The sequence below is a fragment of the Periplaneta americana genome, chromosome 12 (assembly GCF_040183065.1).
Source record: "Periplaneta americana isolate PAMFEO1 chromosome 12, P.americana_PAMFEO1_priV1, whole genome shotgun sequence".
NCBI classification, from domain to species: domain Eukaryota; kingdom Metazoa; phylum Arthropoda; class Insecta; order Blattodea; family Blattidae; genus Periplaneta; species Periplaneta americana.
The window spans coordinates 38,734,115-38,760,429 of record NC_091128.1 but is presented as its reverse complement, the minus strand read 5'-3'; the positions used below and the strand labels follow the sequence as shown (position 1 = coordinate 38,760,429).

The 26,315-nt window shown below is 38.2% G+C and overlaps 1 long non-coding RNA gene across 1 annotated transcript in view; it reads right to left on the bottom strand.

The window, feature by feature from the left end:
• Positions 1-4,999, bottom strand: part of LOC138710029 (uncharacterized) — a 75,742-nt gene extending 70,743 nt beyond the window's left edge. The window contains exon 1 of the long non-coding RNA XR_011335025.1: positions 3,915-4,999. This is a non-coding gene — a long non-coding RNA (uncharacterized lncRNA). The remainder of the gene's footprint in view (positions 1-3,914) is intronic.
• Between the last annotated feature and the right edge of the window lie 21,316 nt (positions 5,000-26,315).

The window sequence follows — 26,315 nt, the reverse complement described above, 5'->3', positions numbered from 1 at the left end:
CTATGTTCCTTACTCTGGATTAATAACTCTCTGGCTTCTTGCCATGTTATTCTCATTCTCTGTTTAAACGTTACAACAAAATCGTCATAGTTATACAGAATCCCTGCCTTTTTCTGTAACTTCCCTGGGATATTTGCTATCCTTCCGTACATTACTTCATAGGGGGTATATTTCGTACTACTATGGGGCGTAGTATTGTAAGTAAATACTGCGAATGGCAACCACTTGTCCCATTCATCCTGTTTCTTAGTACAATAACATCTTAAATATTCGACCAACACCTTGTGAGCTCTTTCGAGACTTCCATTTGACTCAGGGTGATATGCACTGGTATGAATTTTGTCAATCTTAAGAATTTTACATATTTCATGAAATACCTTACTCATGAACTGGCTTCCTTGATCTGTTAAAATTACATGACATATTCCAAATTGTAAAATTATATTATTTACAAAAGCTTGAGTTACAGATTCTACTGTCATGTCTATCATAGGTACTGCTATAATATATTTACTTAACATGTCCTGACATGTTAATATATATTTATTACCGTCCAGTGATTGTGTTAAAGGACCCACAATATCTAGTGCTATTTTATCCCAAACGTTTTCTGGAGTGTCTGTTATTTGCACTGGTGCCTTGGGAATAACCTGTTGTTTTATTTACTTAACATGTTTTACAGTTTCTGATATAGTTAGTAATGTCTTTTAACATATCAGGACAATATAACTTAATTCGTTCATAAGTCCTTTGCACTCCTTGATGACCACCAATAGGACATTCGTGAAGTTCTTTCATTATTCTGTATTTTCTGTCCTCATCCATTTCCAAAGTTTTCCTTTCTACGTCTACATTGAAAGTTATTCTACTCAAACAATCGGCATTCACATTTCTCTTTCCTACTTTGTGAATGACTTCAAAGTCATATTCCTCTAACAAAAGCCTCTATCGTAATATTCTTGAACCTGGATCTTTTACGTTCATCATCCATTTTAAGGGCTGATGATCAGTTACTAATGTAAATTTAGACCCTAACAAATTTGGTCGAAAATGTTTACAAGCCCATATTATGGCTAATAACTCTTTATCTGTTGTGCTATAATTTAATTCTGCTCCATTCAAGGTCCTAGATGCATAAGCTATCGGTTTATCTTTTCCAAGTATTCCTTGACTTAAGATAACTCCTATTGCCACGTTACTAACATCCGTAGTTAATACAAATGGTTTTGTAAAATCAGGAAATTGAAGAACGGGAGCTTCCGATAGTGCTCGTTTCAGTCTTTGAAAACTCTTCTCTTCTTCTTCAGACCATTGCCATGATTTACCTTTCTTTAACAGATCATTTAAAGATTTGGAAATTTTACTAAAATTCACTATAAATTTTCGATAATACCCAGCTAGTCCTAAAAACGACTTTACATCTTTAGCATTCTTGGGTGTAGGGAATTCTTGAATTACTTTTACTTTATCATTATCAGGGCTAATCTCTTCCTAGGTTATAATATGTCCCAAATATTTTAATTCTTCTTTCAGAAATTCGCATTTGTCTGGCTCTATCTGAACTTGGTACTGTCGGAATAGGTCAAATACAGATCGCAATCGTGTATGATGTTCCTCTAATGTTTCTCCAGCTATTATGAAATCATCTACATAAACAAAACAACGTGTCCCTATCATGTGGAATGTGGCTGGAGCCGATTTTAATCCAAACGGCATTCTCTTAAATTCAAAGTGTCCGCTCGTTGTACTAAATGCTGTTTTGCACTGATCTTCTTCTGCTAAAGGAATTTGCCAATATCCACTGGCACAATCTAAGGCAGAAAAGTATCGTGCCCTTCCTAATTTATCTAAAATATCTTGAATATTTGGCAGTGGGAAACTATCCCCTATCGTCTCGTTATTTAATTGTCTAAAGTCAACACAGATATGCCATTTTCTTTTCCCCGACGCATCTATTTTCTTCGGTACTATTAACAGTGGAAAATTCCATGGACTTGGTTTGATTATGTCCTGTTTTAACATAATTTCTACTTGTTTTTGTACTTCATCCTGATGGGCTTTTGTTAACCTATAATTCTTTAATGTCAGAGGTTTATGCGGATTAATATGAGGAGTTGGAATAGTATGTACCAAACCTTTTACTTCGGTTAATCTATCTCCTGGCAATCTGAATATATCATTATATTCTTGACATAAAGATAATAGTTCCTCTTTCCCTTCTTTCACGTGTGCTAGTCTGATAGTTTGCTGTAAATGTTTTAGTCGGTCGTTTCCATATAGCGGTTTAAGATGAGTATTACACAATAATTTCTCTAGTACTGGGACTTCCGTTATGGTTTCTTCTGACAAGTTAATTACAGAGACCATAAATGTATTATCCGTGCAAGATACTATACGTTCCGCGACATACACTGTGTCATTAAGTTGTTGTTTAGGACAATATCTGTCTCCTATTTCTTGGGTATGAAATGCGATAATAGTTTCACTCATTTTAGGTATTAGGTATGTTTGTGGAATTCTTTCATTATTGGATTGCCTTATCCAATCTCTACCTAATATCATATGAATGTTTGAATTTGGTAATTTTGGTATAACATATAATTTTGTCTTAACTCCCGCTATTTCCATACTAACCCATCCTTTTATTTTCATAGTTTTACCCGTAATCCCCTTCACTTCCATGGGTTCAACATTAGTTGAAATATGTGAATGTACTTTGTCAACTAGTATGAATGAAAGACCAGACCCTGTATCAATTAATGCAGTGCATATCCCCTTTATGTCCTTATTTTCTAACTTTATTAGAAATTCGTGCTGTTGTTGACAGTCTTGCGTAGTACAACAACACAGCCTCGACTGCTCAGGTGTGTCGATATCTAGTTTCCCTGACTTGAGTTACTTCCCCTGGAAGATCCTCGGTTTCCTCGTAGACCACCCCTATTTGATCTACAATCCCTTGTATTGTGCCCTATGCGTTTGCAATAGTCACATACTGGTGTGGAACATTCCCTCGCTAAATGTCCTATCTTATTGCATTTATAACATCCCTTTGTGTCCACCATGTGAACATTTTCTCTTTTAATCCTATTTCCTTGAACGTTCTGTGGGAAACGTTTCTGTACGGCATTCATGCCCTTATCCTGTATTTTTACGTTAGATCTACGGTCACAATCCTCAATGACTGCTCTATCTATTACCTCTTTCAATGACATTTTCTCCGATACCATTTTAACTGCTTCTCTTACTGCATCATGCAAAATTCCATTTATGAATACATTTCTACCTAGTTTAATAATAATATTCTGTCCTCCTTGTTTCTCTGCATTACTCCACTCTGTTGTAAAACGGGCAGTACTATCAATTGTGGCTTGAATCAACTGTTCCACTCTAGCCCCTATGCTTTCATTGGGTTTTGTTTCACTTGACACAATTGAGTAGTATAGTAAGCAAAAGTTCTTTGAACAGAAAAATGAGTTTCAAGTTTATCTTTTATTTCAGCCCAAGACGTTATAGTGGATGGACGAATGTTCAAAGTACGTTTAGCATTACCAGTAATTTTGGCCAAAATGTATTTTACTAAAATAGGTTTTTGATCAACATGAACAAGTGATTCTGCTGCCTCTACATTGTCAATAAATTCACTTAAGGTAGAAGGTTCGCCTGAGAAACCTTTCTCAAATAATTTAGCTGCCGCAGTAATAGAGAATTCATTTGTTACTTGACGTTGTCTTAACAAAGTTGCTATTTGTTCTTCTAGAAGTGCTATGCGTTCTTCATTTTCAGGTATCAAATTATTTGGTTCTGCCATTGTTGTAGATCTAACGGGCCCTTTGTATTCTGTGATATATACTATAATCTTAGGAAGATATATGAAGGATTGACGACGTTCCTCGGAACTAGTAGACAAAACTCACCCAGTAACTAGTGACTGTTGAACGAAGGCGCGCTCCCATCGAACGTGGATCCTCGGACTTCGGTTGTCAGGGCAGTCGTCCAGTGAGGCTGCTACGCGGGTCGCCAACGGCTGGAAGTGCCGGAAACCTTGATGAGTGACGGGCACCCCGAAGAGGAAGAGCTGAAGCAGGAACAACCTGCTCGCAGCTAGGGCTGTTGTAACTTCTTCGTCGTGGAACAACCAGGATCGATGAAAACAGCAAAGTGTTGAAAAGAATACCCTCTACGATGAATTAGTTGTTAATATGTCGATCATCATCACACCGTCGCTGCCACCAAGATGGTTTATGTGGTGTAGTCACATAACCTATAAATATTAGGGTTCGTTCGGAACCTAAGTCCCGAAATGATGACTCGAAGAAATTGTAGAGTATATTTATTATAATATATACAAAATACAAATACTGAACTCAACTGTAGAGCTCCCAGTGGCAAAAGGCCCCTCTGGTAATGAATTCCATGCTTATATTATCCGAGGAAATGAAAAACTCCACCCTATAAGGTCATCGGCAGCCAATTGGGGGTAGATGTATTTTTAACCATGAGGTCATTAATAGCCAATAGTAGGCATGTATGGATAACATCTTTTAAGTTTATCACATGAGTGCTGTTTACTCTGACCGTCTTACTTGTGATGAGAGAGTTAATGTTATTGTGGCCCTCTGCGCGTGATTTAAGATTGTTTATACACGTGCACTATAAATTACTCAGCCGGGCGACTTCATTTCCTCGTGATAACCAGACTCAGCTTGTTCCATGAATACAATACAGATTAATAATATATAATATTAATTCTAAATACAATATTAATTCGATAGATAGGTAACCATATCTGGATGGCTATATATATGACACGGCATTCTTACGCCACTCTGTGGAATATATTTTGGAAAATTAATGAAGAGAAACGTACGATGAATTAAGAGTTGGTGGTCTGAAAATTGGAAGGTTGAAAAGGAGTATTATACTAATTAACACTGTCCTCAACTCAATACATCTCGCCAAAAAATTGTAGAAAATTGCAAAATTGTAAAATTGTAAAACGTGTAAAAAAATTAAAAATTGTAAAAAATTTGTAAAATTGTAATTGTAATCTTGTAAAATTTTGACTTGTTCCATATCGTAAAGCTTCATTGCTAATGTAAGATTTATGCAATATAATAAATGAAATGAAATAAAATGAAATGAAATGAAATGAAAATACCCTTCACAATTAACAGCAATTTAATCGTAATTAACATTTCAATCATAACAAGCATAACCATAAACAACATGCACATTCGTAATAATCAGTAACATATCTATAATTAGCGGGCTCATAATCATAGTGGGCAGCATCAAAATCAGAATCGGCGGCTTCATATTCGTTACTAGTGGCATCACATTCGTAATCGGTGGCATGATATTCATAATCGGCAGTATCATAATCGTAATCGGCGTCATCACATTCGTAACTAGCGGCATCACATTCGTAATCGGTGGCATTGTATTCTTAATTGGCGTCATCACATTTATAATCTGTCGTCAGATTCGTAATCGGCGGCATCATACTAGTAATCGAAGCCATTACATTGACAATCGGGTGAAATTACATTGACAATCAGCGTCATCACACTCATAATCGCAGTCATCACATTCATAATCGGCGTTATCGCATTTATAATCGGCGTCGTAATTTTCATAATTGGCTTCATCACATTTATAATTGGCTTCATCACATTTATAATTGGCTTCATAACATTTATAATTGGCTTCATCACATTTATAATCGACGTCATCACACTCGTAATCGGAGTCATCACATTCGTATTCGGCGTCATCACATTCATAATCGGAGTCATCACATTCATAAACGGAGTCGCCACATTCATAATCTGCATAATCGGAGTCATCACGTTCATAATCGGAGTCATCACGTTCATAATCGGAGTCATCACGTTCATAATCGGAGTCATCATGTTCATAATCGGAGTCATCACGTTCATAATCGGAGTCATCATGTTCATAATCGGAGTCATCACGTTCATAATCGGAGTCATCAGGTTCATAATCGGAGTCATCACGTTCATAATCGGAGTCATCACGTTCATAATCGGAGTCATCATGTTCATAATCGGAGTCATCACGTTCATAATCGGCGTCATCATATTCATAATCGGCGTCATCACATTCGTAATCGGTAACATCATATTCATAATCGGCGTCGTCACAGTCGTAATCGGCATCGTCACATTCGATATAGGCGTCGTCACATTCGATATAGGCATCGTCACATTCGATATAGGCGTCATCATGTTCATAATCGGCGTCATCACGTTCATAATCGGAGTCATCACATTCATCCCCACTAAAAATACAAAAGATAACAAAATTAAAGCTAATCTAACTTCATAGGAAATTGTTTGAGCAACAGCACGCAAACCGTCCGGTATTTATTTATTGTTTTACACTTTATTGGCATCTTTACTTTTATTAATTGGTATATTTTATGTTTGTACTTTATTGAGGCTTCTGTTATGTATACATTTTTATTAGTTGATATTAGAGGAATAAATGATAATAAATTAATTTCTAACCAGTCGGCATAATCACGTTCATAATCGGCGTCATCAGGTTCATAATCGGCGTCATCAGATTCATAAACGGCGTCATCACAATCATAATCGGCTTCATCACATTCGTAATCGCAGTCGTCACATTTGTAATGAGAATCACCACATTCGTGATCGACGTCATCACATTGGTAATCAGCAGCATTGTACTGATAATCATCAGCACCTTAACAATGAGCGACAGTACCATCAGTATCATACTCATAATCGGCGTCGTCACAGTCGTAATCGGCTTCATCACATTCGTAATCGCAGTCGTCACATTTGTAATGAGAATCACCACATTCGTGATCGACGTCATCACATTGGTAATCAGCAGCATTGTACTGATAATCATCAGCACCTTAACAATGAGCGGCAGTACCATCAGTATCATACTCATAATCGGCGTCGTCACAGTCGTAATCGGCATCGTCACATTCGATATAGGCGTCGTCACATTCGATATAGGCGCCATCATGTTCTTAATCGGCGTCGTCACAGTCGTAATCGGCATCGTCACATTCGATATAGGCGTCATCATGTTCATAATCAGCATCGTCACAGTCGTAATCGGCATCGTCACATTCGATATAGGCGTCATCAGATTCATAAACGGCGTCATCACAATCATAATCGGCTTCATCACATTGGTAATCGCAGTCGTCACATTTCTAATCAGAATCACTACATTCGTGATCGACGTCATCACATTGGTAATCAGCAGCATTCTACTGATAATCATCAGCACCTTTACAATGAGCGGCAGTACCATCAGTATCATACTCTTAATCGGCATCGTCACAGTCGTAATCGGCATCGTCACATTCGATATAGGCGTCGTCACATTCGATATAGGCGTCATCATGTTCTTAATCGGCGTCGTCACAGTCGTAATTGGCATCGTCACATTCGATATAGGCGTCGTCACATTCGATATAGGCGTCGTCACATTCGATATAGGCGTCATCATGTTCATAATCGGCATCGTCACAGTCGTAATCGGCATCGTCACATTCGATATAGGCGTCGTCACATTCGATATAGGCGTCATCAGATTCATAAACGGCGTCATCACAATCATAATCGGCTTCATCACATTGGTAATCGCAGTCGTCACATTTCTAATCAGAATCACTACATTCGTGATCGACGTCATCACATTGGTAATCAGCAGCATTCTACTGATAATCATCAGCACCTTAACAATGAGCGGCAGTACCATCAGTATCATACTCATAATCGGCGTCGTCACAGTCGTAATCGGCATCGTCACATTCGATATAGGCGTCGTCACAATCGATATAGGCGCCATCATGTTCTTAATCGGCGTCGTCACAGTCGTAATCGGCATCGTCACATTCGATATAGGCGTCATCATGTTCATAATCAGCATCGTCACAGTCGTAATCGGCATCGTCACATTCGATATAGGCGTCATCAGATTCATAAACGGCGTCATCAGATTCATAAACGGCGTCATCAGATTCATAAACGGCGTCATCAGATTCATAAACGGAGTCATCACAATCATAATCGGCTTCATCACATTGGTAATCGCAGTCGTCACATTTCTAATCAGAATCACATTCGTGATCGACGTCATCACATTGGTAATCAGCAGCATTCTACTGATAATCATCAGCACCTTTACAATGAGCGGCAGTACCATCAGTATCATACCCATAACTAGCGGTATCGAATTCACACTCTCAATCAGCATATTATAATCGCACAATAGATAGTCATAGCACAAACGGACTCTGCATCAAGAACATCGTCATTACCATAGTTATATTCCACATTGTCATTGCCATAGTCACGGTCAACATTGCCGTTGTAGTTACAATTAACCTATTAGTAGAACAATCAGCTCCATCATCATCTTTAACATTAGAATCTGCAGCATCATTATCATGATTATGATAGTCGTGATTATAATCATAGGAGTGTATTCAAAATTATCGTTAGCATAATCGTAATCATCAGCATCGCCACAGTAGTATAAATATGTGGTATAAGTGTTATCGTTTGTGCTTAGAGAGTTACCCATGGAGATACGTGTACCCACGTGTGTGATCATAAGACATCTTATGACATCAACATTCATTCAGAGCATCACCCCGCTGCGTCTCATTCCCCTGAGATTTTCTCCTGGTTAGAGTACAGTACTATCTCTAAACTTTGGTTTCCATGTTCGTATCCCCAGTAGTTTAAAGGCATCATGTTTGACTTCATCTTCCCATCTCTTCCTGGGGTTTCAGCCTTGAAGTTTCGAGACAATGGCTTTTTACGGTGTGAGGTTCTCAACCTTCATGCCCAACCACCAACCTGGAGGACCAGGTCTCCACACTTATGTTTTCGGTTATACCCCCTAGCACTGGGTACCCATTTTAGTCGCCGTTTACGACATGCATGGGCACTTTGGGACTATTCTTCAATCCTGTCACCACACAGAGCGTCTCTTGGGGTGGGAAGCCTTAATACTTCGTCAAACAAAAGCCTTTCGGGATCTCTAATAGGATGAAATTATTATTATTATTATTATTATTATTATTATTATTATTATTATTATTATTATTATTATTTATACGACGAAACTTAATGCAATAAAGACCTGAAAATATGCATGCACTATGTAATAAAAAAAACTGTTGAAATGTGTGCTAAAATTGAAATATATAGGTACAGTAAAAAATACACTTCACACGTTTAATAATATGATGTAAATGAAAATGATTTAAAGTAACCATCATTATTAAACCTTTTTATCTATAAATGTATTAATTATTCATTTTATATAGATTACATATTTTAATTGTTAGGCCTACATTTTTAACTTTCTAACTTTTCAACTTTTTGTTTAACTTCATTTAATAGATTTAATAAACACATTGTGTATATTGAGCATTGTGAGTGTGCTGTACAGTTCTTTGTCATTCATCTTTAGCGTAATACGACAGCGGCAATGTTCTTAGTGAGCACTCACTTCATGTACGGCGGATCGGGCTCCAGCGCAAGAGCATAATCGTTCAACAACAGAATCGTTTGCAGTTTTTAATAGATTACAATTATTATACTATTGTGCACATAATCGTGCATGGTGAGGAGGGAAGAGGAGGGAAGCTCAGCTTCCCTCGCTTCAATGAACCGACCGCCACTGAGCTGCAGTATCAGTATCAGTAGTAGTAGGAGTAGCAGTAGTAGTAGTAGTAGTAGTAGTAGGAGTAGTAGTAGTAGTAGTACTGATAACATTAATTTGTGGTAACAGTATGAATAGTAATGCTAGTAGTACAGTACACTTGGCTGCAAAAGAAATTCCGATAAGAAATTAAATCGTTTTCGAAGACTTCAGCAAACACGGCGAGGTGGAAATCTATTTTCCTGAGGTTAGTTTTTTAAAACATACTAACACGACTTTTATAACATGTTCACGTTATTATTTAATATTGATTGATTTTAAATTATTCATATACAATAAAACCTCTTTAATCCGGACCCCGATAAGCTGGACTTCGCTTAAACCGGTCAGGCAAAAAAAAAAAAAAAGAAAAACGATGGGTTTGTAAAAATTAAAGAACTTTTACAGGTCTACATTAGAACTATGGAATTACAATAATTATTACAATATTACACCGATATTATTAAAAATAAAGAAAATCCATCAAGTTTGCATTAAAATAATTAAACTATACAAACAAATTATGGTTGTGAAACTTGGACTCTCACTTTGAGAGAGGAACATAGGTTAAGGGTGTTTGAGAATAAGGTGCTTAGGAAAATATTTGGGGCTAAGAGGGATGACGTTACAGGAGAATGGAGAAAGTTACACAACACAGAACTGCACGCATTGTATTCTTCACCTGACATAATTAGGAATATTAAATCCAGACGTTTGAGATGGGCAGGGCATATAGCACGTATGGGCGAATCCAGAAATGCATATAGAGTGTTAGTTGGGAGGCCGGAGGGAAAAAGACCTTTAGGGAGGCCGAGACGTAGATGGGAAGATAATATTAAAATGGATTTGAGGGAGGTGGGATATGATGATAGAGAATGGATTAATCTTGCTCAGGATAGGAACCAATGGCGGGCTTATGTGAGGGCGGCAATGAACCTCCGTGTTCCTTAAAAGCCAGTAAGTAAGTAATTAAGTAAGTAAGTAAGTAGGGCCTAAGTAAGTATACAAACAAATTATTATTATCGATTACACAAACAAAGGTTAAAAGTACAGTATAAGTAAAGTAATATGCAAAGCGATAAAACAATGTTCTAAATGTGGCTAAAAGTCAACAATCGCATTCGTTCGTCACATAGCTCCGTAACGTAGGCACCGTAAGGGCCAAGAATATTTTTCCATTGTTGTGGACACTCAATACTAGCAGTTTCTATTAGATTCCGGAACGCGGCAGTAGAAATCGCTTCTACTGCTTTAAGTATGGAGAAATAAAGTACAAATCTACAAGAAACCTTTGCGGAACACATTTCTATTAGTAACTATTAGTTACAGCTCAATACACTTCTAATGTTTTAGACCATACTTATGTGGAATAGAGCAGAGTTCTTGATACGGTAATCATGACGGTATTATTATTATTATTGTTATTATTATTATTATTACTATTACTATTATTATTATTACTATTATTATTATTGTTATTATTATTATTATTATTATTATTATTATTATTATTATTATTATTATTATTATTATTCAGACCAGACAGACCAGAACAAAAGACAGATCGGAACAGACAGGCTAGAACAAACAGATAGACCAAAACAGACAGATAGACAAGAAAAGACAGATCAGAAAGACAGACCTAAACAGACAGACAGGCAGAGAAGTAGATATTTTTGTTCACCAAACAAGTTTATTTCACTCGGACTCTTTCCGATTTGAACCGGGTCTCCAAAGTAGAAAGCCGCTAACCTAGCAGTTCGGCAAATAATGCTTCCACCCCATATGCAATATATCGTAAGAAATGTGCCCTTTCCTTACTGTATGTTGATCTATCTGTCTGTCTGTCTGTCTGTCTGTCTGTCTACCTACCTACCTACCTACCTATCTACCTATCTACCTATCTATCTATCTATCTATGTTGATCAGCAAGTATTTTATGAAGCATAAATGGTCTTGCTGCATCCCACGCCGATGTTCCCCTTACACAGCAACGCGTTGATGTGAACGCCACTTCACTTCTTTCTTTCTTTCTTTCTTTCTTTCTTTCTTTCTTTCTTTCTTTCCTTCCTAATAATATTATTTCCCGGAAACTTCTTTCAAGTCGGAGCAAAATAAAAGACACTATTTAATGTACACAATAGAATAGATACAGCAGCATCAAAGAAAAAATATATAAATCACTGCAAAAAGAAAATAATTCTGAAGTGAATGTAAATACCCATTAGCAGATTTACATTCTTCTATGGTTGACACAGTGAAGATGTGAATTCGTATCTCATTCAACTGCTTATAGGCATGCTGAAAGCTGTGCTCTGACTTCAGTCAACAGAGGGAAAAACCAGCTTCACATGCTTTGCACCGGGTGGGAGTTAAAGTCATAATGCAGTCCCAAAAATATCGAATGACAATTAGAGTTCAAACAAGAAAGTAGGTACATGATATTCCACATTTATGGCTACATAAAATGGAAAACTATCAATTCTATGCCAACATTGAACTCCATAATGTACAGTACAATGAACACAGACACGAGATCCAGTTCGTAAATTTCGTAACATCCAAAATGTAGTGTCCATTTTCTTATAGTCATTACATAAAATGTCCATTAAATTATGACTAGAGCCGGATTTTATGCAATTACACATTCTGTTCCTATATATGTAGCTATAAAGAAAGCAAAAATGTCGGGGAATCACACCAAAGGAATCATTATTCCGAAATTTTAAGTTACATATTTTTACATATTCTGGTGCATAATAAATATTATGGCATACATTACACGTGTTATAAATTTTGAAGGACATTGCATATTTTGAAAGAATACACTTCTTTTTTCACCAATTTTCCCTCGACTTAGCTTAAAATTGTTTATAAAGGTCTTGCATAAAGGTCTACTTGTCTTCCTAAATAGGCCATAAATAACAAACATTCCAGCTCTTTGGCAGGCGGGACTTGCTGTTTGGACTTCAGAGAGAGCAGATCTGAGCAGAGCCACCAGTCCACAACCTTCCGCTTCTTCGCACCTTCTGCCGCCTTCGCCGGTTCTTCGGTTCGGCGCTGCTTGTGTTGCTTATTGGGTGCGGCGACAACGAAGAGGAGGCCTTGCAGTTTTGGGAATCTAGCTGGGCCAGGAGGCTCAGCGTGAAGAAGGGAACTATACGGTGTGCCTACCCACCGGTGTTCTAACAAGTCCGGCCACCTAGCGGTGTTAACTGGGGGACTTGTTAGGATAGCAGCTGCCACTCACTGCCCGGCTGGGCCGATTGAGTGGTAAGCAGCTGAGCTGCACCAGGGCGTGCGCCCTATAGATTTCTAATTTTTTACTTCACTTACGTGTGGGACTAACACCCTCTCAACTTCAAAAAGAGCATCGTCCGCGGCTGGCCCTTCTGAGGGCCAGTTGCAACTGCAGTGCTACTGTAGTCTGCCCTTCTCAGGGCTACTACATAGTACATCCCTATAACAAAACCATGTGCTCTGCCAGGAGGTAAGCCTGTGCATCACAAAAATCACAATGAGAACCACACGTAAGTTGAAGACTGTGATGGAGGGCCGCGTTGGACTCAAGACATCACCCGCAGCGACTAGGGCGAGATCGTCCAGAGCTGTAGTAGAGACAAAGACAAAGCTTCCTGTCAAGGTAAAGCAGAGGCAGAAGCTTGATTCGCCGGGATCATCTCCGGCATCAAGTACTGCCGACTCTTCGGAAAGTCTGCCCTCACCGGCAGCTTCCGAATCGTCAATAGGGGCTCCACCATCGCCCTCAGTGGGCGGTGAGACCCCGAGAGCAAGGAGGACTAGTGTGTCCTCCATCTCTACAGCCTCCATCTACACTAGTAGTCAACGAGACGGGTGCAGCTGCAACACGCTCACCCACTCAGCCAGAGACGGTTAATCCCGAAGTTGCTGCGAATGACTTTCTGACCACGAGGAGGGATGATATTCCTCCTGTAATCATCGCAAATGATTACAATGGTGACCCGGTCACTATGCTCATGACGTACCGGGACGAGCATGATCCGATGGACATTAGCTGTAAGCGGTTAATGTCAGGATTCGGAGTGAAGACTTTCACGCAACGTGACTATGCTTCACTGATCAAATTCCTAGAGCAGAACAATGTTCCTTTTCATCTGGTGGAAGCCAGAAACGAGAAGGTCATTAAGGCCGTGGTGAAGGGGCTTCATCCTAGGACGAACCCCAACACCGTGACACAAGAACTGACTCGGCTAGGTTTTCCTGTGCGGAACACAGTTGTCATGTATGACAACTACCGTAAGGCCCAAAACGGGATGTTTCAGATACAGCTCACTGACAATGAGAGGGCGAGATCGATTCTCGACCTAACTAACCTACTGTTTACGACTATCAGGGTTGAAAAGTATTTTCAGAGGCCCACTCCTCCACAGTGTACTCACTGCTGGAGATTCGGACACACTGCTAGACAGTGTAAAGCACCAGCTCGGTGCAGGAAATGCGCCGGACAGCACGTAACATCTGCGTGCATGATGCCGACGCACACACGTTTGTGTGTAAACTGTCAGGGCGAACACCCTGCAACATATAGAGGTTGCAGGGAATATGTAGCCTACAAAAATCTGCACCAGAGAAGGCTTGGCATAACGAGTCAGACTGCCGGTTCTGCTCGACTTCCCCCTCCCCCTCCTGCTCCGGTTAACAACCTGGATAATTTTCCAGTACTGCTTCCCTCACAGGTCGCAGAACCAGAACCTGCTCCCTCCCGACAAGTTCCTGCAGCGCCCTCAGAAGGCGAATGGCAGGTTGCCGGGAACAAAGGTAAGAAGGGGAAACGCGCTGTAGCACATGTTGCTACTAGCAAAGTTCCCCTTACTGCCACAAAACCAGCAGCCAAAGAGAAATCTGCTGATAAAGAGGTGTTCATACTCACCTCTCAACCGGGTACGTCTACTGACTATAGGCGACCCAATGAGAGCGGGCGGACTTTTAGCCAGGTTACGACCGCCCCGCCAGCACCTCGCCCAAACCTCCCTCAAACAAACCGAGAGTGGGCGAATGCTTTCAAACAGCAGGCAGCCACTTGGGACCCTCAGTTTACGCTGTCTCTCATGTTTCAGATATTGAAACAAATGAGCGCGTATCTGGGGAAAATCCTTACCTATTCCAAGCAGCCCAGACGATCAGTAGGGCTACAGCCACACCGACGAGACCACGTAGACCTGCCGGCGGAAGAAGGAACGCGAGGAGATCGCCATGGTGATTTTCGCGTCCTAATATGGAACGCTCGAGGATTACGCGCAAATAAAAACGAGCTTAGGCATTATTTAGAAGCTAAAGATATAAAAATTGCGCTCATATCGGAAACCCATCTCCGCCCTTCCGATAAGTTTAGAATTACAAATTACAAAGTGTACCGTACGGATCGTTCAATCGATCCGGGACAGGACGCGGCAGTCAGGGGAGGGGGCACTGCCATACTAATTCAAAGAGGAATTCCTCACTATGAGCAACTGCTCCCTCAACTAGAAAAATTGGAAGCCACCGCTATAACTTTACAGATCTTAAATGAACCTGTAACGTTTATAGCTGTATATTGTCCACCCCACTCACTTAAGGTTAGGGACTTAGACATCCTCATGGATACTGGGCGAAAGATGGTAGTCGGCGGAGATCTAAACTCAAAACACACTGTCTGGGGCTGTCGTGTGGGCAACTCGGACGGCAGTAAGCTTTATCGCCACTCCCTTAGGAGTGACTATGTTGTTTCTGCCCCGAGTACACCCACACACATCCCAGACAATGCTAACCATCAACCAGACATTTTATATATTGCATTACTCAAAAATATTAATTTTCACAGCAAACTTTCGGTACATGACTCGTTAGCAAATTCAGATCATAAACCTGTTATCATTACGTTTCGAGCGCAACTACAATTATCCCCTCCAAAAACTGTGCTACTCTACAAAGCAGCCGACTGGGAACTCTTTCGAGATAAATTGGACGCTCTCACAGATGACTTGGTTGCTACATCATCTGTTGAGATCGAAGAAGCTGCTAAAATGCTAACGAATGCTATACAGGAATCTATGTCGGTAATTCCAACGAAAACTATTACTCCGGGGAAATTAGAACTTCCACATGATACTTTAAAATTAATAAGGGAAAGAAATGACTGTCGACGTGCCTGGCAAAGAACGCTGGACCCTCGCCTAAGACCAAGGATAAATCGTTTAAAAAGGGAAATTTCTCAGAAAATAAACGATCAGATTATCCAAGCCTGGACTCAAAAACTTAGTAAATTAGATACCGACAATATGAGCGAAGTGTGGAAAATTACGAAGTTTTTCACTAAGCCATATAGTGACATCCCTCCCATCCAGCACAATGGGACAACGTACAATAGTCCAGAGGAGAAGGCAACTATTTTCGCGGAAGTCCTCGAGACTTACATGACAGACAAATACATGACAGAATAACACAAGACACAACTACGTACCTACAAAACGTGGACCTCAACAATAACGACGCACCACTGATCCGTCCTGCTAGTGTTCACGAGATAAAATGGCAAGTTAGACACTTGCCAAATAAAAAAGCCCCTGGCCCCGATGGCATACAGGCTGAAGTACTGAAACAATTATCACAAAAATCGTTTAAACTGCTTACAAGTATCATAAACGCTATCTTTCGGATAGGCTATTTTCCTAAAATTTGGAAACACTCGCATATTATTCAAATTCCCAAGCCAGGAAAGAATAAATGTGATCCACGTAATTATCGACCCATTAGTCTACTAAATGTTCTAGGTAAAGTTGCGGAAAAGATCATACAAAAAAGATTGAAATCCGAAATCGGAAACAATGATCTAATCCGAAACGAACAGTTTGGATTCCGTTCAGGTCATTCGTGCACACAGCAATTGTTGCGCACAACGGAATTCATTACCACTGCATTTAATTTAAATCGAACAGTAGCGGCTATATTCCTAGATTACACACAAGCCTTTGACAGAGTTTGGCATGCGGGCTTGATACATAAATTAATTAACAACAACTTAAATTGCCGCCTAGTGAAGCTGTTGGACAATTATATTCGGGGCAGAACGTTCCAGGTTAAACTGAACGACGTGCACTCCACGTCGCGAGGTATTAACGCTGGAGTGCCTCAGGGCAGCGTTCTGGCACCGATACTTTTCCAAATTTATATTAATGACCTACCTTTTCATCAAAATTTCAACAATAGCATTCTAGCGCTATACGCGGACGATTCGGCATTTCTCACGGCATCGTGGAAGCCAAATGTTGCCATTAATAGGCTACAAGGTCACTTACGTGACATTGAACCATGGCTCCTCAGATGGAGAATTAAATTAAATATATCAAAAACACAAGCCATATTATTTAGCAGGAGAAATAAATTCAATAGACCGGGCATAAATCCCACAAAATTAGCCATAAATGGATCACAAATCGAGTGGAAAACTTCAGTAAAATATCTCGGAGTAACACTAGACAGACGGCTCACCTTCTCCGAACACGTACTACAAAAACTCAGACTTGCCAATGCTAGATTGGTGGAGCTTTATCCAATATTAAATAAAAGCAGTCATCTAAACATACACACAGCTCTAACTTTGTATAAAACATTAATTAGGTCAGTAATACTCTATGCTTGTCCTGCTTGGGGACATGCACCTATTACAGTCCGTAAAAAATTACAAGTTTTCCAAAACAAAATTTTAAGATTCATCACAGGACTTCCTAGAGTAACTCCAGTTAGATTGATTCATGAAGAACTAGAAATTCCAACAATTCAAGAATTTATTTCAAATCAAGCCTTCTACACGTACACCAAGTCGTACAGCAGCACAAACCCACTAATTTCTTCACTAGGAAATTACAATCCTGCATTAGACAAACACAAAAGACCTAAGAGCGTACTCCACCCTCTAGCTTGGAACGACAACGTACAAGACGAATACCAACTTGAACACTAAATAACCACTTGACTCTACACACAGGCAAGTCTATTAATGCACTAATAATGTTATTTCTCTGTTTCAGGGTCATCACGTTATTGGCAGCATAGACACATTGCTCTTATTGCAAACAATTTTTATGTACCTTTAATGTATTTGTACTTTGAATCATGATTAAACTAAAACCTCCCACCTGAACATATTCTGACCCCACTATAGCCAATTGGCTTGTCGTCAGCACGACATCTCATCCTGCTCTAGGTTTTTCCGTGGTTTCCCTGAGCAATAGACAAATGTCGGGATGAGGCCTAAAAGAAATGGGCCACGGACCACTTCCCTTCCCCCACTCTTTCTCTTCTACTATCACAAAGAACTTGCTAATTTCTTAGATACCAACCCTGAATTATGATAATAGGGGAACATAAATATATTGTAAGTTCACAGGGCTAACGGCTTCGAAGCTGGGTACCTGGTTCTAATGAAGTGCACTGGTAGCAATCTAAAACATGGGGGCATGAGATAGTTACTCTGCCTGCCATTAAAAATTCACTTCACTAAATCCCCAAGGTAAAAAAAAAAAAAAAAAAAAATCTTTGGCAGGCAGAGACCCACACTATTCTCTCCTCTTATGTCTTAGTTTATGACTTAAGCGAGGGTGTTGTACTATTGTACTTCGTAGTACAGTAGTGAATCTCGGCCAATGTTGTTATGTATTTCGGCAAAATATAAAGAGAAAGAAATGCAAGAAATAATGCTGGTGTAGTTAATTCATTGTTAGAGTGTCCTTTTTCGAGAAGAAATAATATTGAAAGAAAGGAAGTTTTAAATAAAGAGAGAGCCGACCGAGATACCTACGACATCGCTGACAATTTTTCTGACAGATAATCTTAAAACGCGAGTTTCTATTGCATCCTGGTATGGGCAACATAAATGGTTAAGTCGTAATGTGGAGCAAAATAAACTTCTCTGTTGGCCTTGTCCGTTGCTGTCAAAGGAAAAAAATAAAAAGAAAAGAAAGAAAGAAAGAAAGAAAGAAAGAAAGAAAGAAAGAAAGAAAGAAAGAAAGAAAGAAAGAAAGAAAGAAAGAAAGAAAGGGGAATTTCAACACATAATATGGGTTGCTTCATCACACTGAAACAATCACTGAAACTTGCAGCATAACAACTTATTTGGTGAGTGAAATTATTATTTTTCATTAGTAGTAATAATAATAGACTAATAATAATAATAATAATAATAATAATAATAATAATAATAATACAGTAATAATGATATTAATAATATAACAACAATAATAATTAATATCATAAATAAACATTTTCTATCGGAGGCACTTAAACTAGTTGCATCTGGCCTCACCGAGAATTTGGATCACCGGCCGCTACTGTATTCCGGATGAATGAACACTACGGAAAAATTATTTGAAATCCTGCTACATTGCCATAATGGAAGCGAATAGAGCTTAACTTCGCGATTCCTACGTATTGGTTGCCGTTCACTAGAAATTCAATGACCGCAGAAAATATGGAAAAAATATTTAATTGTTAATTGCGTCTCAAACAATAATTAAAAGGGCTTCAATCACATGTGAACCTGTAATTCTTTTTCCGTGTGCAAAATATATCTAATAAAGCTTAGATTTTAGGTTACATATATTTTTATTTATTACATATTTAAAATGACACTCGGAAGGAAATTAAACGCAGAATAAATATGGGAAATGCCTGTTATTATTCGGTTGAGAAGCTTTTGTCATCCAGTCTGCTGTCAAAAAATCTGAAAGTTAGAATTTATAAAACAGTTATATTACCGGTTGTTCTGTATGGTAGTGAAACTTGGACCCTCACTTTGAGAGAGGAACATAAGTTAAGGGTGTTTGGTTTGAGAATAAGGTGCTTAGGAAAATATTTGTTGCCAAGAGGGATGAAGTTACAGGAGAATGGAGAAAGTTACACAACACAGAACTGTACGCATTGTATTCTTCACCTGACGTAATTAGGAGCATTAAATCCAGACGTTTGAGATGAGCGAATCCAGAAATGCATATAGTGTGTTAGTTGGGAGGCCGGAGGAAAAAATATCTTTGGGGAGGCCGAGGCGCAGATGGGAGGATAATATTAAATGGATTTGAGGTAGGTGGGATATGATGATAGAGACTGGATTAATCTTGCACAGGATAGGGACCGATGGCGGCTTTATGTGAGGGCGGCAATGAACCTGCGGGTTCCTTAAAAGTCATTTGTATGTAAGCAAGTACATATTTTGCCATTTTTGGCTACATATGTTGTATTTTTATACTGTATAAAATCCGGCTCTAATTATGACCATAAATATGAGCCGTTCAGAGCAGAAGTGGTGTAAGTCAAAAATGGGTAATGAGGGTTACAGTAAACATTCTGTAAAATACAACGCAAAGTAGCAATAAATATTCAATTTATTTAAACTATTAGTAGTCAGTGCTTAGCACGAGGGACATATTAATTGGATGCACTTATGCAATATGGAACCAACCACCATTTTATAAATATCTGGATTTCTATTGCAAAATGTGTCTTAATGTCTGTAGTTTCTTATACAAAATAGAACCAACTCCTGTCTGTAACGTGCTGCCCTATAGAGAAATCTGAACCAACCACCAAAAACAGAATCCATAGTGCAGTGTTTTGCAATTTAGAACCAACTCCAAGCTGTCAGTTCCCATGTTTGTTTTGTGTAAGTATGGGAGTTTGAATACAATTTTTTGCTAATAGGAGTGATATTATATTATATTATATTATATTATATTATATTATATTATATTATATTATATTATATTATATTATATTATATTATATTATATTATATTATATTATATTATATTATATTATATTATATTATATTATATTATATTATATTATATTATATTATATTATATTATATTATATTATATTATATTATATTATATTATATTATATTATATTATATTATATTATATTATATTATATTATATTATATTATATTATAGCAACAAGAGTGATGTTAATGTATCAAAGAAAGTTGTAGAACCGAAGATGTTTAGGTATAAAATATGTAACTGCAGAAGAAAATCCAATGAATTTTTATTTTAGTAGGTTATTTTACGACGCTTTATTAACAGCTTAGGTTATTTAGCGTCTGAATGAAATGAAGGTGATTATGCGGGTGAAATGAGCCCAGGATGCAACACCGAAAGTTATCCAGCATTTGCTGATATTGGGTTGAGGGAAAACCCCGGAAAAACCTCATCCAGGTAACTTGCCTCGATCGGGAATCGAACCTGGGTCACCTGGTTTCGCGGCCAGACGCGCTAGCCGTTACTCCACAGGTGTGGACAGGATGATGTTGATGGAATCAATGGTCCCCTTGACTTCACCTTGGAATGATAAGTCAATGTATGAACAAATGCTAATGAATATATATTTTTTTAAATTTTATTTGTAATCCTACAATTAGTGTCTCGGATGTTTAGTTTTCCAATAATAAAGTGTTAAACATGGATTTGAACTAGAATGTTGCCTCATCTCTCTCTCATTTGAATCACACAAGTAGGAACCAAGTGCCAATATCCATTTTTGCAATAAGCAATATGGAACCAATTCCAATGTTGCCCTTCTACTCTGTGTGAGTCAAATACTGATGCGAGCTACACCATTGATCTGAAAGTACATTTCAGAATGTTAATAATGCAATCATTACTTTCGTAATAGTATTGATGTAGAATTTTATTTGTAACGATTTGCTAAAACAGCTGTAGCTCAAAAGCTGTATTTTGGACTTGGTTCCATATTGCATAAGTGCAACCAATTGCTACTTTGCGCTGTGATTTACAAAATTTTTACTTTAAACCTCATTACCCAATTTTGACTTACACCACTTCTTCTGTGAACGGCTCATATAATGACCAACAAAGTACATGTTCACTTTATTTTTGTCCCAAACACAAATGCTGTGTTCACATTTGTAAGTCCACTGCATGAATGTCCAATTAAGTCCATCTACAAATGTTATGTCCACTTAATCAATTACGTACTCGTCGTCTTCTGTTTCTTCATTTTCATATTACCTTCAAAGATAACTAATAGCTTTAACATAAGTTCGGATGTTCCTGTACAAATTGCATTACAAGTATCTCTCTTCTCACATTTCCATTCTTTTGCTTATTCCTGCTATATCAATTTGTACAATAACAAAGGTTTTACTTTCTTCGACTGGATAAATTTAGCTTCATCCATGACTGGCACACGAGATAGGTATAACCTAGTCGTTCCCACAGTCACAGTAAACAATGAAAGAGAACATTGAGCATAATAAAATTGCAACAATGATGAAACCACTGTATTAATTTGTACAAATTTGCCCGGTGGAGTGTCTTATGCCCTTAAGTATAAATAATACGTATATGCATTTCTTATTATGCGCTACCATGACTACAGTAACCAAGGGCCGGATTTAGGTATAGTGCCGCCCCTAGGCAGTGCTAAAATTTACCGCCCCCAACTCCCACAAACAGTTTATGAGCAGCTATTATACGGGTCATGTTTAGTTTAAATTAGTTTTAAATGAAATGTTACAATTCAGAAAACAATAAATTACTGGAATCAAAATACATGCTTCTATAGTCTTGTTATTCCCGGCGTGACTCCTCCTCGTTGCTTACGTCTTAGGAAGTGAAGGCTCTATAAAGTCTAGGTAGGTAGTATCGTTCGCCATTTTTGTTCTTTCGTTGCCGAGCTACCATACGAGGAATCTATTTGCCACACCGTTAAACATTATCATGTCGTAGCTCCTATGATAAATCAAACGCACTATAATTGAGCAAATAATTGAGCGGCAAATAACGTCTTCGTGTGCTTTCTGCGAACGCGAACGAAAGAGCCAAAATGGCGGGCGATTATATTAAGCATTTATCGAGCCTTAAGAAATGAATAACGTCTTCATAAGCGAATACAAAACGCACACGTTTAAATGTAGCCGACCTGCAACGCGATTGGCTGCCGGAAATTAGAGCGATGGGACTATAACATGTCAATTATAAAGATTTTCTTCTCACTTTCTTCCCGGAGAAAGCATTCATGATGTCATCAAAGTAGATCTGACGCAGCATATCAGACTCGATGCAAAGAAATACGAATATATTCAAACCTAATCATTATTGAAATAAAATTGATTTGTGAAAGGCAAGCTGTGCTTTATTTTTAAGCATTGCTTTTGTTGGTGGTATAATAATTATTATTACGAATATTTCTTACTTCGTTTGGAAGTATAAAGTAACCTGAAAAATAAACTCCAACTTTTTGCGGAATAAATCTTTCATATTGAATTATACTGTGCACATAAGCTGCTGACTCTCTCGACCGGACTCCGTGGAATGTTAAGCGACGTTGGATGGCTTCTGCAATGGCACCCGAGGCGGACCTACTCGGGGTAGGAGTTTCGCCTCGGACCGACAGGGGGGCCTTGGGGGAATCTGCCGAAGCAGGAATGGTATGGATTCTGTCGGCTGAAGGGACCGGTTATTAAGAGAGTCATGTGGTTAAGGCGGTGTGCGTAGGGGATCTGTGGCACGCAACTCATTCCATATCGAATGTTAGCGCAATAGATCTCAACAGTCGCAGTGCTGGACCGTCCGTGCCCCTCTGAGTTAAATTCAATTCCATTCCATATAATGCACATGCTGGAAAGTGGTTAAATAATATTGTTGAAGATATATTATATTGGAAATGTAACTGAGAGTTCTGGTTACTATTCATAGCGATAATATAATAAACACACATCCAATTTGATTTTCAACAATGCATTCTTGTTTATACAAGCAGTTAAATTTAAGCAGTTTCATAGTATAATAACGTGATACCGGCATTACAATATAATTATGTAGCTGCACACTTTGCTTTTACTTCCGCCACGACCACGACAATGCGATAACAAGACAATATCCGATTTACACAAGGTGTTCAAGAACAAACTTCCGGAAAGATTTACCAACAAGTAGCCTATTTTAAAAACAAATTTCACTCTAAAATGAAAATGAAAAAAGAGAGAAAGAGAAAATGCCGCCACCCTGGAAATTGCCGCCCTAGGCAACTGCCTGTGTAAGGACACAGTTTATATGAATCTCGCAAAGGTTACATAAACATAGTATCAATGGACGTATCGTCCTGGAAGCAGTGCGATCAGTTGGCCGTCGCCCGTCCGCAATGACAGTGATAGGAAATCGTTTCGGCAGAACTCCTGACTTCAGATATGAATAAATAATGTAGCATAAGCAGAAATTACGTAGGCAAATATTTCTAATTAAATATAAGATCATAATATTAGCAGGACATTTGCAAATATGTTAAAGAAATTTAGAAAAAAAGAAAAAGATGTGCAATGAAAAAAGTAAAGGCTGTAGTCAGTCAAATTTTGCAACGCTTACTTATTTTATTCATTTAATTAATTATTTACTCTGGTGGAGTTAAGGCCATCAGGCCTTCTCTTCTACACCACCAGAAACTTATTAAACTGCTTCACGTAAAAGAAACATACGAGAGAAGTGAAAAGCCTTGAAATACAATTAGGTACCATATTAAGCCGACTGAATTGGCAGATGACACAAGTATACATACATCTAAAATTCCTTATGATAATAATAGACAACAAGGTGAAACGTAATAGTTAGGCCTATGTAATTTCAAAAATCCTACATTTGCGGCTGTAAGCCCAAGGAAATGAATAATCTTGTGAAAGAGGGATCATTTTTGTCTGCCATTACAGCTTCTTTATCTTACACACATGTGCAAAGGCTTTTTACTCATTTCGCTAGAGTTCATACACGGAAATAGCCAGTCAAGATAAAATGGAAAAAATATGTATCATAATTACTAAGTAAACTACGATGAAGTACCTTTAATCACAAAGGGCTAAATAATTATTTACCGAAATAAATGAATTCGTAAACAAGTAATATGGATTTAAATTTGTATTCGCAGGAACGAAACCACACTTCAAATTTTGACTGTTTGCGAGCAAGACAAAGAGCCTGAACAATGAAAGAATAAAGTTAAAATATGCGACATATTTAATATTTAAATAACATTGTTGTAAAACCGATACACGAACATTGATAATCTACAAGACCTTTCAATACCAAAAAAATATAAAAAAACATAAACATTAAAAAGTTGCGCGGAAGACCTCATGTAAGTTACTAATTAATTATGTATTTTCTAAGGAAGTAATTTTACTTTTACTTTTAACAATTGAAATATGAATACATGAAGCAACTCTGACACATTTAAAATATCATTTATATAAGAATCGTTTCAAAACGTATTAAGTCCATCAATGGAAGAAATTAAATTTGTTACTTCCTATTCCCCAAGCAAAAATAAGAATTAAAATATAAAATTCATAGTTCCACGTAAACTTTCTAGCTCATATGGGTCACTGCTTGCCAAAATGTTCTTACGTAATAATTTGCATGTACATACACCACAAAAGTAACACTGTAATACTTGTGGACTGATTTGTAACATTAGTAGTCGCGTGGGGTCAACAGAACCCCCAGCCTAGAAAATTTAAACTAACGCAACAAATGACAGTGATAAACTGGAAGTTATCATGTAGTAGTCGTATTGCCGACACCCTTTCAGGAAGGCACTGATAAGCTGGGCAATGTAGGCAACAGCGTAAAAATAATACAAATCAACATATAACACTGGGGATCAACACGCGACTACTTAAATGTTAATGTGCGACTGAGGTGTCGAAACAATCCACCCCGTCCACAGGATGTTAACAATAATAGTGATTTAATTACTCACATTTATGGTAAGGCGCCTGCACCAAGTGATGAGTCCGTGGTCTCTCCATCTTCAGAGCTGGAATCACCGGAATTGGGGGAGTGATTTACTTCCTCGACACATTCACCCAATATTCCCTGTTTCGCCCATGCCTCTTCTTTTGACGTCAGTCACTGCTTCTGCTCAGTCTGTTGCAGTGACTTCCTGACAAAGAAGCACATAATATTAATGGAGTAACACTCAACATATGGCAACATAATATCTGAAATGGAAGAAGTGTTGTGAAACACCAAAAAGATTTTTTAATATCATAAAAGAATCTAATATCAATGTGAAATATATTTTTGTGGACAAAAACTACATTAAGCTGACTGAAGACAGAAGGTACTTTCAAAAGGTTATACCAATTAGTGGGGCATCTTGTTTTAGATGTCTTTAGAAACACTAGAGAATTTTCACCACAACATGTTTTAGCACTCACTGAAACAAATCAGTCCACAGCAAGGAATGTAGCACGTTGCAGTATCGCGAATTGTCAATGAAAGGTTTGGAGATTGGTGTACTGTAACCTATGTTGACATCAAATGAGCCGTTCAGAGCAGAAGTGGTGTACGTCAAAATAGGGTAATGAGGTTTAAAGTAAAAATTCTGTAAAATGTAGCGCAAGGTAACAATTAATATGTCCTTCGTGCTGTCCACTGACTACTAATAGTTTAAATAAATTGGGCGAATCCAGAAATGCATATAGAGTGTTAGCTAGGAGGCCGGAGGGTAAAAAGATCTTTGGGGAGGCCGAGACATAGATGAGATGATAATATTAAAAT